This window comes from Chiloscyllium punctatum, chromosome 33, assembly GCF_047496795.1.
Source record: "Chiloscyllium punctatum isolate Juve2018m chromosome 33, sChiPun1.3, whole genome shotgun sequence".
Classification (NCBI taxonomy): domain Eukaryota; kingdom Metazoa; phylum Chordata; class Chondrichthyes; order Orectolobiformes; family Hemiscylliidae; genus Chiloscyllium; species Chiloscyllium punctatum.
This window is the reverse complement of record NC_092771.1, coordinates 74,370,826-74,386,509: the sequence shown is the minus strand read 5'-3', so window position 1 is coordinate 74,386,509 and position 15,684 is coordinate 74,370,826.

Below are 15,684 nucleotides of genomic sequence, written 5' to 3'. Positions count from 1 at the left end.
CTCGATTAAATTCCAGGCTGTAACTCACTCTGGGCTATTTGTTATTCTGTATATAAACCACCCTGAAACATGCAATTAGATTCCAGGGTGTAACTCACTGCGGGCTACCTGTTATTCTATGTATAAACCATCCTGAAACCCTCGATTAGATTCTAGGCTGTAACTCACTCCGGAGTATCTGTTATTTGTATACAAACTACCCTGAACCTCTTGATTAGATTCCAGATTGTAACTCACTCCGGGGTATCTGGTATTCTGTATATTAACCACCCGAACCCCTCGATTAGATTCCGTCTGTAACTCACTCTGGGCTATCTATTATTTTGTATATTAACTACCCTGAACCCAATGATTTGATATCACTTCCTGACATGGTAAGCTCATGTTCCCAACACAATCTAATCTCAATAATGATCAATGTATCACTGGTTCTCCTATCTGCTGGCACTACCATCATGTTAACCTTCTGATGTTTTCGTACATAATTACCTGTAGCAGTGAGTCGCAGGTAGACAGAGTGGTGCTGAACACATTTGGCACATTTGCCTTAATCAGTCAGAGCGTTGAGTCTAGGAGTTGTGGTGGTATGGTGCAACTGTACAGGATGTTGGTGAGGCCACTTTAAGAATACTGCGTACAACTCGGTTTTCTGCAGAGATTATTTACACGGATGTTCCAGGACTGGAGGCTTGAGCTTTAGGGAGAGGCTGATTACGTTGAGGTGTTTCCCCCTGGAGTGTGAGAGGTTGAGAGGCAACATTATAGAGGTTTATAAACTCATCAGCAGCATGGATATTCTGAACAGCCATGTTCTGCTCACAAGGACAGGGGAGTCCAGAACAAGACAGCATATGTTGAAGGGGAGAGGCGAATGATTTAGAAGGGACCTGAAGGCAAATATTTCACAAAGAGAGTGGTGGGTGTACAGAAGGTGCAGTCAGAGGAAGTGGTCAAGGCGGGTACAACCATAGGAGGAATATTGGCCAAATGTTGGGCAAAAGGGACTAAATCAGATTTGATATCTGATCGGAGTGAACAGATTGGACTAATGGGTCTGTTTCCATTCTGCATGACTCTCTGATTCTATAAGAGGGATGACGAATAATTCTAAAAGTACCTTTCAAGTCGGAATTCTCTTCAGTGGAAGGTTATCGTGTCTCTATGTTCACATTGATTGAAAGCTGCGTTAGTTAAATATTTGACAAAGAAGTGAGTCATGCACAATGGGACGCAGACAGGAAAGTGGGGCTGAGACCACAACCTGATCAGCTACGATTTTAGTGCCTGGTGGAGAAGGCTCAAAGTATCTAATGACCCACTCCTTCTCTTCAGTCTGATGTTCCTGTGTTCCATTCAGCCCCTCAAACCTGCTAGACATGTGATGTTGGAGGCTACTTACTCCAAAAACCTGTTGCACAGAAACACATGAGCCCATTCAGCCCCTAGGTACTGTACCACACGGTTTGAAGTGAATTGGGAAATATAATTGGAAAACTCAGGCTGGGTACGAAAGAGGCCCCTCATCTGTCTTCACAGAGCTTCCCCTCTCTGCAACTTGTGCTTCATTTGTTGGTCATGTTGTAAACCCAGATTCAGTGTGAATACAGCCCCATACCTCACTCAGGGATGGCTCACAAAATCTTCTGGTCTCCTTGTCTGCAACACTCAATAACAGAACGTTCTTGAAAATAACACCCACTAACTTTCCAATTACAGAATGAGAGAACATCAGAAACAGGGGCAGGTCGTTCACTCCACAAGCCGGCCTTGCACCTTCTTTATGATCATTCAGCCCCTCAAACCTGCTAGACATGTGATGTTGGAGGCTACTTACTCCAAAAACCTGTTGCACAGAAACACATGAGCCCATTCAGCCCCTAGGTACTGTACCATACGGTTTGAAGTGAATTGGGAAATATAATTGGAAAACTCAGGCTGGGTACGAAAGAGGCCCCTCATCTGTCTTCACAGAGCTTCCCCTCTCTGCAACTTGTGCTTCATTTGTTGGTCATGTTGTAAACCCAGATTCAGTGTGAATACAGCCCCATACCTCACTCAGGGATGGCTCACAAAATCCTCTGGTCTCCTTGTCTGCAACACTCAATAACAGAACGTTCTTGAAAATAACACCCACTAACCTTCCAATTACAGAATGAGAGAACATCAGAAACAGGGGCAGGTCGTTCACTCCCCAAGCCGGCCTTGCACCTTCTTTATGATCATGACTGATCTGCTCTTCATCTCAAATCCTCTTTCATATCCAATTCTTCATAGCCCTCAACTCTCTGGCAGGTCAATTTCCATCTACCTCCTCTTCAAATACTTTCAGTAATCGAGCTCCCCGAACACCCTTGAGGAGAGAAATCCCGACATTCAATACTACCTGTTTGAAGAAAACACCTGCTGCTCCGATATCATGGCCTACTGATGCGAACAAAAGGGGTTGTCACAAGGGTTCAGATAAAAATAACTGGCCCCGATATCAAGGCAGTAGTTGACTTCTGTTGACATAAAGGAGCTTAACAAAACTAATCTTAATGGGAATCAGAGTAAACTCTCCAGTGTTTGGAGTCAAACATGGCACAAAGGAAGATGTTCATCATCTAAGTCCTGGGTCAGCTCTGTGCGAGATCCTCAGGTTAGCTTCCTCTTCACAAACATCTTCAGCTGCTTCATCAATGTCTCCCCACCATAAGATCAGAAGTGGGGATGGTCGCTCAAGATTCCACAATGTTCAGACATTTTGTCCCCCGTCAGCTCCTGAACTGGTCTGTGTCCATGTGCAGCAAGACCCAGACTCAATTGAGACTTGTGCTGTTAAAGTGTCCGTAACATTCATGAAACAGCACTGTCTGACACTGCACATTGTCACAGTAAAACAAGAGTTCATTCAGCACCTCACGCTGTTTTCACAGGAACACGAGGAAGTCGTTCAGCCCATTGACACTATTGGAGAAGAACAGTGACAGACCATTCAGTGCCTCCAGCCTATTACTCAGAAAGAGAGGGAGTCTAGTGTGAAGGACCACACCAGAGCCCCTCGAAAATATTTGAAGGCGGTAGTGCAGATTCTAATGTTTTCTTATTTTAAAGGAAATGTAAAGTGTGTGTTCTAGATGCAATGTGACTGGTCAAACTAATCGCTGTGAAGCAAAACACCATCTACTTAAACACGAAAGAGAAAATGAAACCAATAAAAGAGGAATTTGGAATAACGTAATTCTATTGGACAAGTTAACAGAATAATAGACCTAGAAACTACTACTAATGAACTGTTCCAATATAGGAAAATCCCATAAACACAGCACCTGGCAAAAAGAAATAAATAGAAACAGATTGTCACAAACATTTCTCCAATCCAGGAATTAAAAATTGCATCAAGCAAAATTTCAGAGACGGTAGCAACCAGGAGACATCCACTGAAGCTTCCAACTCTGTGGAGACCCCAATAGTTTCTGATGTTGCTGAGAAAACAAAACCCAGTGATTCTAATCTGTGAGAGCTGGCCACACCCATTCAGGCTGCATTAAAATAAACAGAAGGCCTCCCTAGCTGTTACTCAAGTGGTCTTAACTAGCCAATTTGGTAACGATCGTTCAAACTCTCTCATAAAAGAAACCAGGACAAAATAAACTCTTAAAGCTGCAGCATTGTCACACGAGTCAGTAAAATGAGCTGTCAAACAGGAACCACAATTAACCAGTCAGGCCCTTGGCCCTTTCCAATCGGACGAGGTTGAAGCCAATCACTCCCTTGAGTCACTTACACAGGAACAGCAGGAGGCCATTCCCACCTCAATGCACTTATACGGGGGCAGAATGAGGTAATTGTTGCTGATTCGTGATGAATGTCTTATGCCCAAAACGTCGATTCTCCTGGTCCTCGGATGCTGCCTGACCCGCTGTGCTTTTCCAGCAATTGATTCTCTACTCTGATCTCCACCATCGGCAATCTTAAGTGTCTCCTAATTGATACTCTAACATGATGAACAAGTGGAGCAGAAGCTGCACAGACAGACTGCTCCACGTTGTTCCTCGTGGCTCCGTTGCTCATGAGACACATGTGGGACTTTAACGTGGTTTTCTAGTGGTGAGCAGGGAGGCCAGATGTCTTGTGTGAAGTCTCAAGAAGGCATCTTCCATATGCACGAAGACAGCCTGGTGTTCTCTATGTAGGGTGGAAAATGGTGAGAATGGCTACCCGTTTCAGATGGAAGGTATTGTGGCTGCTGTTGGGGATGAGTAGCAACCTGACGTTCAGTACAGTGTACACTCGCCGACTGCACAATAACATGGGGATAATTAATTTAGGCATATAAACTCTTTGGAAGGCTACGTTAGAATGATGAATGGACTCTCTAGGTTCAAATAATGGAGTTCTTGTTCATGTTCGCCTTGTCTCGTGCATGTCCTGTTCAGTGTAACCTGCTTGCCTTACTCTGTCCAAGTCTATTTCCACCCTATGATCTGTCTGGCCATGCTTACTATGATCTTTCTCCACTGCTCATTCACAAAGTGTTGACCTGTACTGAGATACACGTGACAATAAATCAATCCAATCAATCCTTGGTAAGGTATGGAATTTCTCTCCCTGTCAATGTCTGTTTTGGAAATAAGTGATCGCTGCCACTCCTCGTGTTTCAGCATCACCATTTCTTCGTCTCTCAGAGCTCTACAGATTAAACACTCAGTTTATTTACTCTATCCTCATGTTACCATCACCCGTGTCTGTGGTAAGGAGATCATTCCTTACAAAGGAGATCATGTCTGTACAGTGTGCCCCAACTGAACTGTCAGCAAGGCTTTACAACGGCAGGAAGATGGCTTTACTTATGTACTCGAATCATCTTACAATGAAGGACAGCATACCATTGACTGATTCGGAGCAGTCAGCAGAGACTCGAGAGTGGGAGATCATGCTTCCCAAATTTCTTAGAGTCCTTTGATAAAGTTACCAGGGCAGAGGTTTGATGAGGGCAGAGTGATAGACGTGGACTCTATGGATTTCAGTAAGGCCTTTGATAAGGGTCCACATAGCAGTCTGCTCAGGAAGGTTTCATCTCGTAGAATGCGGGGGGATCTGGCCAATTGGATACACAGTTGGCTTGATGGTAGGAAGCAGAGGATTGAGTGGAAGGATGTTTGTCGGACCGGAGGCTGTTTGTTACCTATGATTTGGTTGAGAATGTACAAGGTATTATTAGTAGGTTTGCAGATGATACTAAAGTAATTGGGAGCATGATCAGTGAGGAAGTTTATCAGAAATTGCAGCAGGAACTTAATCAGGTGGGAAATGTGCCGAGAAATGGCAAACGGAATTTAATATAGAAGCGTGAGATCTTGCATTTTGGAAACTCAAATCAAGGGAGGAGTTTCATGGTGAATGGGAGGATGTTAAGGGGTGCAGTGGACAGAGGGACCCTGGTGTTCGGGTGCACGGTTCTCTGAGTGTGGAGTCACAGGTAGACAGGGCAGTGAAAAAGGCTTTCGGCACATTGGCCTTCATCAGGCTGGACATTGTGTATAGAAGTTGGGACCTTATGTTGCAGTTACACAGGACTTTGGTAAGGCCGCACTTGGAGTATTTTTTTTCAGTTTTGTCACCTTGGTATGGGGAGGACGTTATTAAATTAGAAAGAGTGCAGAAGAAATTTACAAAGACGTTGCCAGGCCCCAATGCTCTGAGTTATAGGGAGAGGTTGGACAAGCTAGGACCTTTTCTTTAGCGTGTAGGAGACTGAGGGAGTCCTTATAGAGCTGTATAAAATCACGAGAGATATGGATAGGGTTAATGCTCTCATGCTTTTTCCAAGGTGTAAAGAATCGAGGATTAGAGCGGATAAGTTTAAGGTTAAAGGGGAAGGAATAAAAGGGAACCTGAGGGTACACTTCTACATACAGAACGTTGGTACGTGGATGGGTTGCCAGCAGATGTGGTTGAAAGGGTACATTAACAACATTTCAAAAACATTTGGATAAATATGTGGATAGGAAAGGACTGGAAGCATATGGGCCACCTGCAGGGAAATGGGGGTAGCATGGATCGACATTTACAAGGTGGACTCGAACCCCTCTGTTAATAAAATCCAAACACCCAGAAAAGCTTGACTCGCCTTGTAATCTGTTAAAATATAAGCGACACAGATCTCCTACATTCCACTATTTAAACAAAAGATTATCAAGTCAGTTTCTTAACTTTAATCGTGAACAATAAACAACAACTATTCCCAAATACAAGCCCCTCTTTTCTTAGCTACTTTCTATCTGACTCCAACTCTGTAAAAATATGCTGTTCCAACCACCCACATTTCAAACATTAAAATCACAGGGCCATACAGCCTCTGTCTTCCCCGCTGTGTTCACTCTTTGAGCTGCTGATCTCCCTGGGTCATTTTTGTTTATTGCAAGTAGGTTTACATGAACATGTGTCTTTGATAGAGAGTGTTGGAGATGGCCAGTTAGCACTCCTGCTCTACAGCAGTTGTTCTACTGTTGGATGGCAGCAGCTCTCCCTCCAGTGTTAAAAATGCTGGGTTTATATACTCCCCATGATACAATAATTCTCATAATGTCATTACTGACCAGGTGTCCAAACAATAATATTCAAACTCTGTTGGTTTCTGGTATCCTGAGCATTATTTAAACTCATTGGTTGCATTTGAATGGGAGTCAAAACAGCAACCAAAACTCAGGCATCCATTTCTCAGCTAACGGTGACATGCGCAACAGTGTGACCTTTAGCTGGAATCTGCGGTTTTAATTTCTATTCAACAAACCTCGTTCTGTCTTAAAGTGCTCATACATGTTTTTGTCTTCATAACATCTTCCTGCTTCAGAAAATAAAATGAACCAGCAGAATGAAAAGATGTCTACATTTCTTTTCCTCTAATTCTTAATCCCAATTATATGAAATACAAAAGTATTAATCTCAGTTATATCATTCATACTAATTCTGCACACCAATACAACACCGGAATAAGTCAAATCTTATCTACACTGCTTTCCTTTAAATCCGCGAAAACCCATCTGCTATCACATTGGAGGAGCCACAGCATGGACATTTTGTGAGTTTAAAGTCAGTAAGGTAAGACTCCAATTAAATAGTCTCATATTCTGGTGTTCAAATATTCCAAAAAATGGGAGAGATTTGTCCTTGTCCACAACCATCTCCGACAAATTGTTTGTCATATACACATTAAAATATTGTCAGGCCAGTGTGAAACTTAATCATTCTTGTTCAATAATGGAGATTTTGCATTTTGTTCTGGTGGATATTGAGTTTTTTCGACAAGTATCCAATTAGCCATTCAATTCCATCATCCTCTTTCTGTATCAATACATCTCCGACCCCTATATCCAGAACATCAAACACAATTTTCAAAGGGTTTCAGAATATTTGGTGTAGCTAAAGCTGGTGTGGTGATTAATCCTGCTTTAAAATTCTCAAATGCCTCCTGGCATTGTTCTGTCCACCACAATGCTGTGTTCTTCTTTAATAAATCCATCAGTGGTGCCAATACGCCGCTGAAGTTTGCAACAAAATTCCGATAGAATCCACTCAGTTCCAAAAATCAAAGCACCTCTTTCTTCGCGAATGGTCGTGGAAATTCCTCAAAGCCCTTCGTTTCGATGTTCCACGGGGTCAACCTTCCATGTCCAATGTAATGTCCCAAGAACGTCACCTCTCCCTTCGCGAATTCTGTTTTCTTTAAGTTTATAACCAAGTTTGCTTCTTGTAATCGTTCAACATGCTCTGGCAACTGGAAAATGTGAGCTTTCAATGACTCGCTAAAGATCACTACATCATTTTGGTAAGCTGCACAATTTGTTCATATGGCCAGAACTCTGTTTCTGAGTCTTAAATGTGGCTGGTGCATTATTCAACCATATGAAATACTCGATAAAGATTTTTTTATCATCTCTGCTATATTTACTAGCTGGTTTAACTGACTCCACATTTTTTTTAATTTGAAAGGGGCCACTAAAACTGGCTTTGAAGAGATTTCTTACCACTGGTGGCAATACTAATACGTCATCCCCACGGGAAATCTTCAAAGTTTCAGTGTTTTTATCTGCCACCTTCTTCAATCTATGCTGTGCTCTTCAGATACTGTTTCGCAAACTCCCCTCCTCCATCTACTCTCTCCTTCACCTCATACACATCATCCAGGTGTGAGATTTCCGACTTCGGTCCTGTCAGTTTATATTTAATTAATTTCAAAGGACCTCTCATTTCATGTACGAATATTAACTCAAAGGAAGTAAATTGAGTAGATTTATTTTGGGCATCTCTAATGGCAAACAATTTAATGGGGCACCTTTATCCCAATCATTTGGCCAACCTTGACATTACGCTGTTAACATGGTGTTGAGCGTCTGATGCTAACTTTCCAAGGCACCCTGGGATTCAGGATGGGACGCCCTTGATTTGAAGTGCTGCATGCCTAAGCCATCCATGACTTCCTTAAACAGCTTAGCGGTAAAGTGAGAACCTTGGTCTGACTGAATCTCTCTGGGCAGTCCACAGCGAGTAAAGAAAGCTACCAACCCCTCCCTTTTTGCCTTGACTCTCCAATAATGGAATTGACTCTGGAAATCTGGTAAACACACCCATTATGGTCAGCAAGTATTGGTTTCCACTTTTACTTTAGAAAGGGGAGCTACACAATTAATCATAACCCACGTGCAAGGTTCTTCGAATGCAGGAATTGGCAACAAAGGTGCTGGTTTTATTACTGCCAGTTATTTGCCGACCGTTTGGGATGTATTTCACGTATAACAAAAATTAACCACGTCTTTGTGCATTCCAGGCCACTAGAAATGCTTCTGGACCTTAGCCTGAGTCTTCAGTACACCTAAGTGACCGCCTGCAGTTAGTTTATGAGCTACCCGTAACACTGTACGTTACTGCTAACACAATCTGGTGCACTTCGGCCCATTTCCCTTCTGCGGTAACCTAGGGGGTCTCCATTTTAATTTTATCATTATATCTTTAAGTTAATAACGTTCAACAATATATTCTGATTCCTTTTCTATGTGTGTGCATGTGTATATGTGTGTATATATCGATTGTAAGTCCATTTGTCTTTCTGGACTAAACTCCTCTGCCTGATCCTCCGCTTGTTGAGGTTTATCCTGCACCGTTACACCAAACAGGGGGTCAGTTCACTGAGCATCAACTCATTTGTCTTTTTCGTTCGTTTTTCCTTCCTGCTGTAACCTATGACAGTGGGATCTTGTTACTACACACTCTGGAAAAGATCATGGGTAATTTCCTTTTAACTCACCAATTCCCTCGTCTTCCATTGGCTTTTCCACCACAAGGGGTGCCTCTCCGACTTCGCCTCCTGCTAAATCGTTGCCAAGAACAAACTGTATTCCTGGAACTGACACTCTGTTACCTACTGTCGCCGTTACTTCCCCAATCTTGATTTGGCATTCTATGCTGATGTTACACAAGGGAATCCTTAATTTCTGTGCACATTCTACAAATTATCACGCTCCTGATTAACAATCCAGAAAGAGTGAAAAAACTTTCATCTCTTACTTTTCGAGGGTGAGAGAAAGTGAGGGCTGCAGATGCTGTAGATGAGAGTTGAAAAGTTTTGGCCTGGAAAAGCACAGCACGTCGGCAGCATCCGAGGGGCAGGAGTGTTGACGTTTCAGGAATAAATCCTTCATCATGAAAGGGGGGGAGGGGTAAGGGAGCGGGAAGGAGGTTGAGAAATAAATGGGAGGGTGGGGGTGGAGCTGGGTGGAAGGGAACTTGGAAAGCAATAGATAGATGCAGGTAGGGTGTGATGGTGATAGGTCGGAGAGGAGGGTGATAGGACACCTATCGGTGGTAGGACAGCTGGAACCTTCAAACTGTACAGCATCAACGTTGACTTCGCCAAATTCCAAATCTCCCCTCCACCAACCTCTCCCAGATCCAACCGTTCAACCTCGCACTGCCCTCATGAACTGCCCTAACTGGCCATCTTCCTTTCCACCTATCGACTCCACCCTACCCTCCGACATATCACTATCACTCCCACCTATATCTTCCTATTGCCTGCCCAATGACCCTCCCACCAGCTCAGCTACTAACCTCGTATTTATCTTTCAGTCCCGTTGTCCCCCCACCATGTTCCTGACGATGGGTTTCTGCCTGATATTCGATTATCCTGCTGTTTGGATGCTGCCTGATCTGTTGTGCTTTTCTGGCACCTCACTTCTCAACTATTAGAGACTGAGCAGATCCCGTACCTCACAAAATTATAACTTCTTGTCCTTCTCCCCCTGTTCTTTCTGAGTAAACTTTATCTACAGAGGTGAATTCTTTAGAGACATCAGGCACTGCCTCCATACCCAGCCCCTGCCTAGGCTGTGCAATTTCCTGCAGCTTCTCGGCTCCACTTGGGGTCTCCTTTACCAGTTTCACTAATGCCACTGGGTTTAGCCTCTTCTACCGCATCTTTCCCCAAAGTGTCTTCCTTCAACCCCCAGCACCGTGTGTCCCAGCTTACTGCAGTGAAAACACCTTTTCCCTATGCCCTTCCTAAGCCATCGGTACTGTAATATTATGTGCTCCACTCCCTTATAATGAGAACACCTGAGGCCTTTCACCACCTTTCACCCCCCTTGGGCTTCTTTTTTCACCTGTGGTAAACTATTGTGAGCTACTGTTCGCTTTGTAATGTGTGATCGTCCCTTCTCCCAATTTCTATCCCTCACAGGATGAAAATCCTGCCAGAAGCTAAATATCATTTCATGCCCCAATGCATATTTACCTGCCATTTCTGCTGCGCTTCTCGCTTCCTGAACTTTCTGTACATTCACATGAATTTTTACCATCTCTGGAAGCGAGTCTTTTAACTTCTCCAGCAGATTAACCTCCATTCAAGCCTCACAGGTCTATCCATTTTTACGGCCAGCACCCACCTGCCAAAATAACTGTGGTTAATTTTTCAAACTCAACATAAGTCTGACCTGGTTCCGTCTCTATTTTTGTGAACCTTGTCTGTATGCTTCTGGTACCAATTCATAACCAATCAAAATAGCCAATTTGACATCTTGATAATCTCTTGACCCCTCATCTGACAGTGCTGCACATACTTCACCAGCTGTGCCCACCAGCTTATTATAAACTAGCATTACCCACAAGTTTACTGGACACGTCATCTGACTAGCCATTTTTTCAATTGAAATAAAAAAAAGGTTTGGACGTTTTTTCTCACCGAAATATGGCAAGGTATTAACATAGTTGTATACATCCCTCCGTTCTCCCTTCATCTCCATCCTGTTTCCGTCCCTTTATTATCTTCTAACTCCAGTTTCCGCATTTGCAGTTTATTATTTTTCTAACTTTACTGCAGTTCCCTATTTCTCTGATACTTCAAAATACTTGACAAACTCCATTACAATTTCAGCTTACCTTTTCTCCCTGGTTAAATCCAATTCCAACCTATTTGCTAATCCTAAAAAATGTCCTCCTCCTGTCTTTCTAAACTTCCTTGGATAATTTGGGAACCTCTTTAATAATGTTAAAAGCCATTTCCATCACTTTTAATTTAACCAACCACAAGTAAGAAAATTAAACGAATTTTCCCACCGGTTTTATTTGAAGATCTCGGTCACTAATTGCAATGAATTGGAATTTGCTGGGACCTTTTGTAACCCAAATCTGTTCAAATATGTCCATATCTCTCATGGCAAGTCCGCAAACTGTTATGACATCAATGTCGAATCCCTTTGTTAATTAAAACCACACACCCAGAAAAGCTTACCTCGCATCATAATCTGTTAAAACGTGAGCGACAGACAACTGCTACATTTCACTAATAAACAAAAAAAAACTATTTATATCTATGCAAGTTAGCTCATTGAGCTTGAAGATATGTTTTCAGAAGTTTCGTCACCATGACGAGCTAACATCATCAGTGAGAGTATCTGCTGAAGCTCTGGTGGTATGTCCCGCATCTCTATTTATAGGTCTTGGTTTCTTAAAGTGGGTGATGTCATTTCCGGTTATTTTAACAAGAGAATGTAGACAGTATATAAATTGATGCGTTTATTGATGGACTTCTGGTTAGAATGCCATTCCTCTAAGAAGATCCTTGCGTGCCGAAGCATGTGTGTGTGCTTTGTCCCAGTCAAAGTGGTGCCCTCCTTTGTCTGTATGTATGGAACATAGTGATAGTGCGTCATGTCTTTTGCTGGCCAGTTGGTGTTCATGTATCCTCGTAACATGACAATAGGACTATTTCAATGGTGGAAAAATGATTTTATATACACTGTTTAATCAATGTGTGTGTGTAGATAAGTAGCATTTTTACATGTGCACAACACATTGTAAATGAACAACAGAGACACAGTTAACGAAAAATTATGCATATGATGTATAAAATTGATAAAACATTAAAACATGATTTGATCCTCTCAACCTCCCCTCCTTTTCTGTAATTATGTACTCTAATCTCTCATTCTTACCAAGATGTGTGCTCCAAATTCTTGATTCTAATGCCCCAACTTATTTCAGTTAATCCCCTTTCTACGTGGAATTAAATATATTGGCCTGCTGGGTTATTGCCAAAGCTTGAGTCAGTCACATTATTGGAGATAAATTACCTGGCATTAGACCCCGCAGTTGAACGTATTACTCTGTTGTACATGCACTGTACAAAGAACCAGAGCACACAGGCATTGCCAAAATATTGGGGGATGCTCATCTCCTTCTTTCGATGATCTGGTTTTCTCATTTTGCACATTTACTCATCTATATCCTCTCTCCTTCTCTCTTTGTTGCTAGTTAAGAAATATACACATTATTCTTCGCTTCCCTTCTCTCAAAACAACTTTCACTTTATATCTATTGCTCTCTTATCGATGTAATATGGTTATAATTGAGCAAGGTATCTACAAATACATGCGGGACGAGCTGACCAGTGTTAATCGGAAGGGGAGCCGAGCATGGAGACCATGGAGCAGCAAAGGCATGGATATCTGTGGATATTTCGGAGGATATCAGAAATTTATCCCAAAGAAGATGGAATATACTCATGGGAGAACAAGGCAGCCATGAGCGATAAGGCATCAAACCAAAAGAGGAAACATACAATGTGGTGAAGATGATTAGGAATCCAGAGAATTCTTTGGCTCTGAAACTACATAAGGCTGGCATCACTGACACTACAGAGCTCTAAATCATGGTCAGGGAGAGAAACAGAGGAAAACAACTTCACTTTAAACATAGAAGATTGCATATCTCAAAGAAGAAAATGATTCAGATGAACTAATAAATTGAATTAACATCTGTTAATTGGTTTTGCAGAACGTGTCGCTTTGGAAGCATGACCCAGGGAGAGACCCTCAGCAGAATGAGAATATGAAAATAGAAGTGTTGCCACATCAGAAACCAGAGTAGGTTACTAAGTACAGGCTGGATGTGTGAATGGCTCTCAGTGAGAATTGGGGGACACACAGCAGAATTACATTACAGGTAATGCAGCTCAAAACTGCGTATCCATGGACTGCTGGAGACTACAGCAGCAGGAGAAGCAGAACAGCATTCAACCACAACCTGTATCAATCTCTTTTGCACCCCTTCCAATACCATCACGTCCTTGCTGTAATGTGGTTCCCATAATTGCACACAGTTCTCCATCTTGGACTAACCAAAGCCATGTACAGCTCTTATTATCTCCGCCTCGATTAATAATTGCTACACCCATGGTCCACTTCTTAACTAACGTATTACCTTGTCCAGTCACATTCAGGGATGTGTAGAGAAGCACCCGCTGATCTTCCTAGTGTGTTGCCATTCATTGAGTCCTCCCCGGTCTGGTTCCTCCTTCCAAAGTACATCACATTAATCAGGTTTACATTCCATCTGCCATTGATATGCCCATCAGACCAATCCATGTGTATCTTTCTGTAACATAAGACCTTCCACCTCACTACGAACCAACCAGGCAAACACAAACTTACTTATCACAACCCTCACCCCCTTTACCCACCTCCCTCCATTCACATCTGTACCATTTTTGAATGCCACAAACAATAAGGGGTACAGCACTGATCCTTGTGGTACAATAGGGGGCACTGGTCTCCAGTCACACAAACAGCTTTCTCCCACCACCCTCTGTCTCCTGCCACTAAGTCACTTTACATTGTAACTTGAATCCATGAGATTTTACTTTATTTTTCACTTTCCAATGTGGAGCTTTGCCAAAGGCTTTGCGGCAAAACTAATTAAGCAGCCTCCTCAAACTAATTCAAATTCTTTCGGTCTGACTTCCCTCTGATAAAGTCATGATGATTATCCCTGATCAATCCTTGCCATTCTGATTGGGTTTCAATTTTGTCTTTCCCTACTTTCTCCAGTAGTTTCCCTAACAGTGATCTAATACTTGTTTGTCTATAGTTCCATGGTCTATCTCTCCCATCCTTACTGTAAAGTGGAATCACATTAGCTGTTCTCCAGTCCTTTGGCACCTCCCTTTGTCGGATTCTAATTAACTTTGTCTGTCAGGGTGCTTCCTCCCTTGACTCCAACAGCAGCCTGTGATACAACTCATTCAGACCTGGCATTCAGTCCAATCTTCTACCAACCAAAACATGAAATTCCTGCTCGCATTTTACATCAATCTGCTCAAGAGCTTCCCCATCCATCTTCTTGAATTCTGTTCTTGCATCCTCCTTCTCCCAAGTAAAACAGACGTGAAACCTCATGTCACAATCTCTCAATGGTCTCCAGCTTCACACACAGATTGCTCCCTTTGTTTCTGATGGACACTTACTGTTCATTGATTATTCTGTTCTACTTGTTGTCCGTGTAGAATAGCATCGGATTCTCCCTAATCACGCCTGTGTGCACTTCTCCATGCCCCTCTGTTAATCAGTCCCCTCTATGTTTAAAAGTTTTTAAGATTCACTATGATCACATCTCATTATTTGTAATTCGAGATTACAGGCTGAGTTTCCCAATCAGACAATCTTGCCATTTTAGGGATTAATCTGGGGAATGCCTTTTGCAGTTCCTCTGTATTCAGTATATTCTTTCTTAGATGGGGACTTCAAAACAGTATACACTCCTATTACGTTTTTCTCAGCAACACGCTATGCAATGGGTGCACGACATCTTCTATATTCCAATTACATTCACATGAATGTAAATCTAATTTTTACTTTCCCATTTGCATGTGTTCTTCCCAATAACTTTTGGTTTAACTTTTCTTCTGATATAAGTGTTTGGGTCCTCAAAAAAAAACCTCCTGAATATCCAACTTTACGTTATCATCGTTACTGAAATCTACAAGCAACATCTTCAAAACATTCCCAAAAAAATGTTTGCCACTTATGGTTTTCCTTTCATCGATTCATCATCATATTCCCCAGTTTTGCCATTACCTTCTATATATCTAATAGCATGTTCTTTGTAATAGAATCCAATAGACACCCGACTGCAGATGACAAGTTACCTGGTCTGTAGTTCACCACTCTCCATCTTCATCCTTTTTTTTTAATCTGGCGGATAATATTTATAACTGTGCCTTATCTGATTGGTTACCTGCCTTTCAGGAATGTATTGAACATTCGTAATGCAATCAATATGACTCGCTGCTTCCACTGCAATTTTTGTATGAAGTAAATCTGGTCTGTTCGATTTATCAACACTCAGTCCAGCTGTCTTTTCAAATGCGAC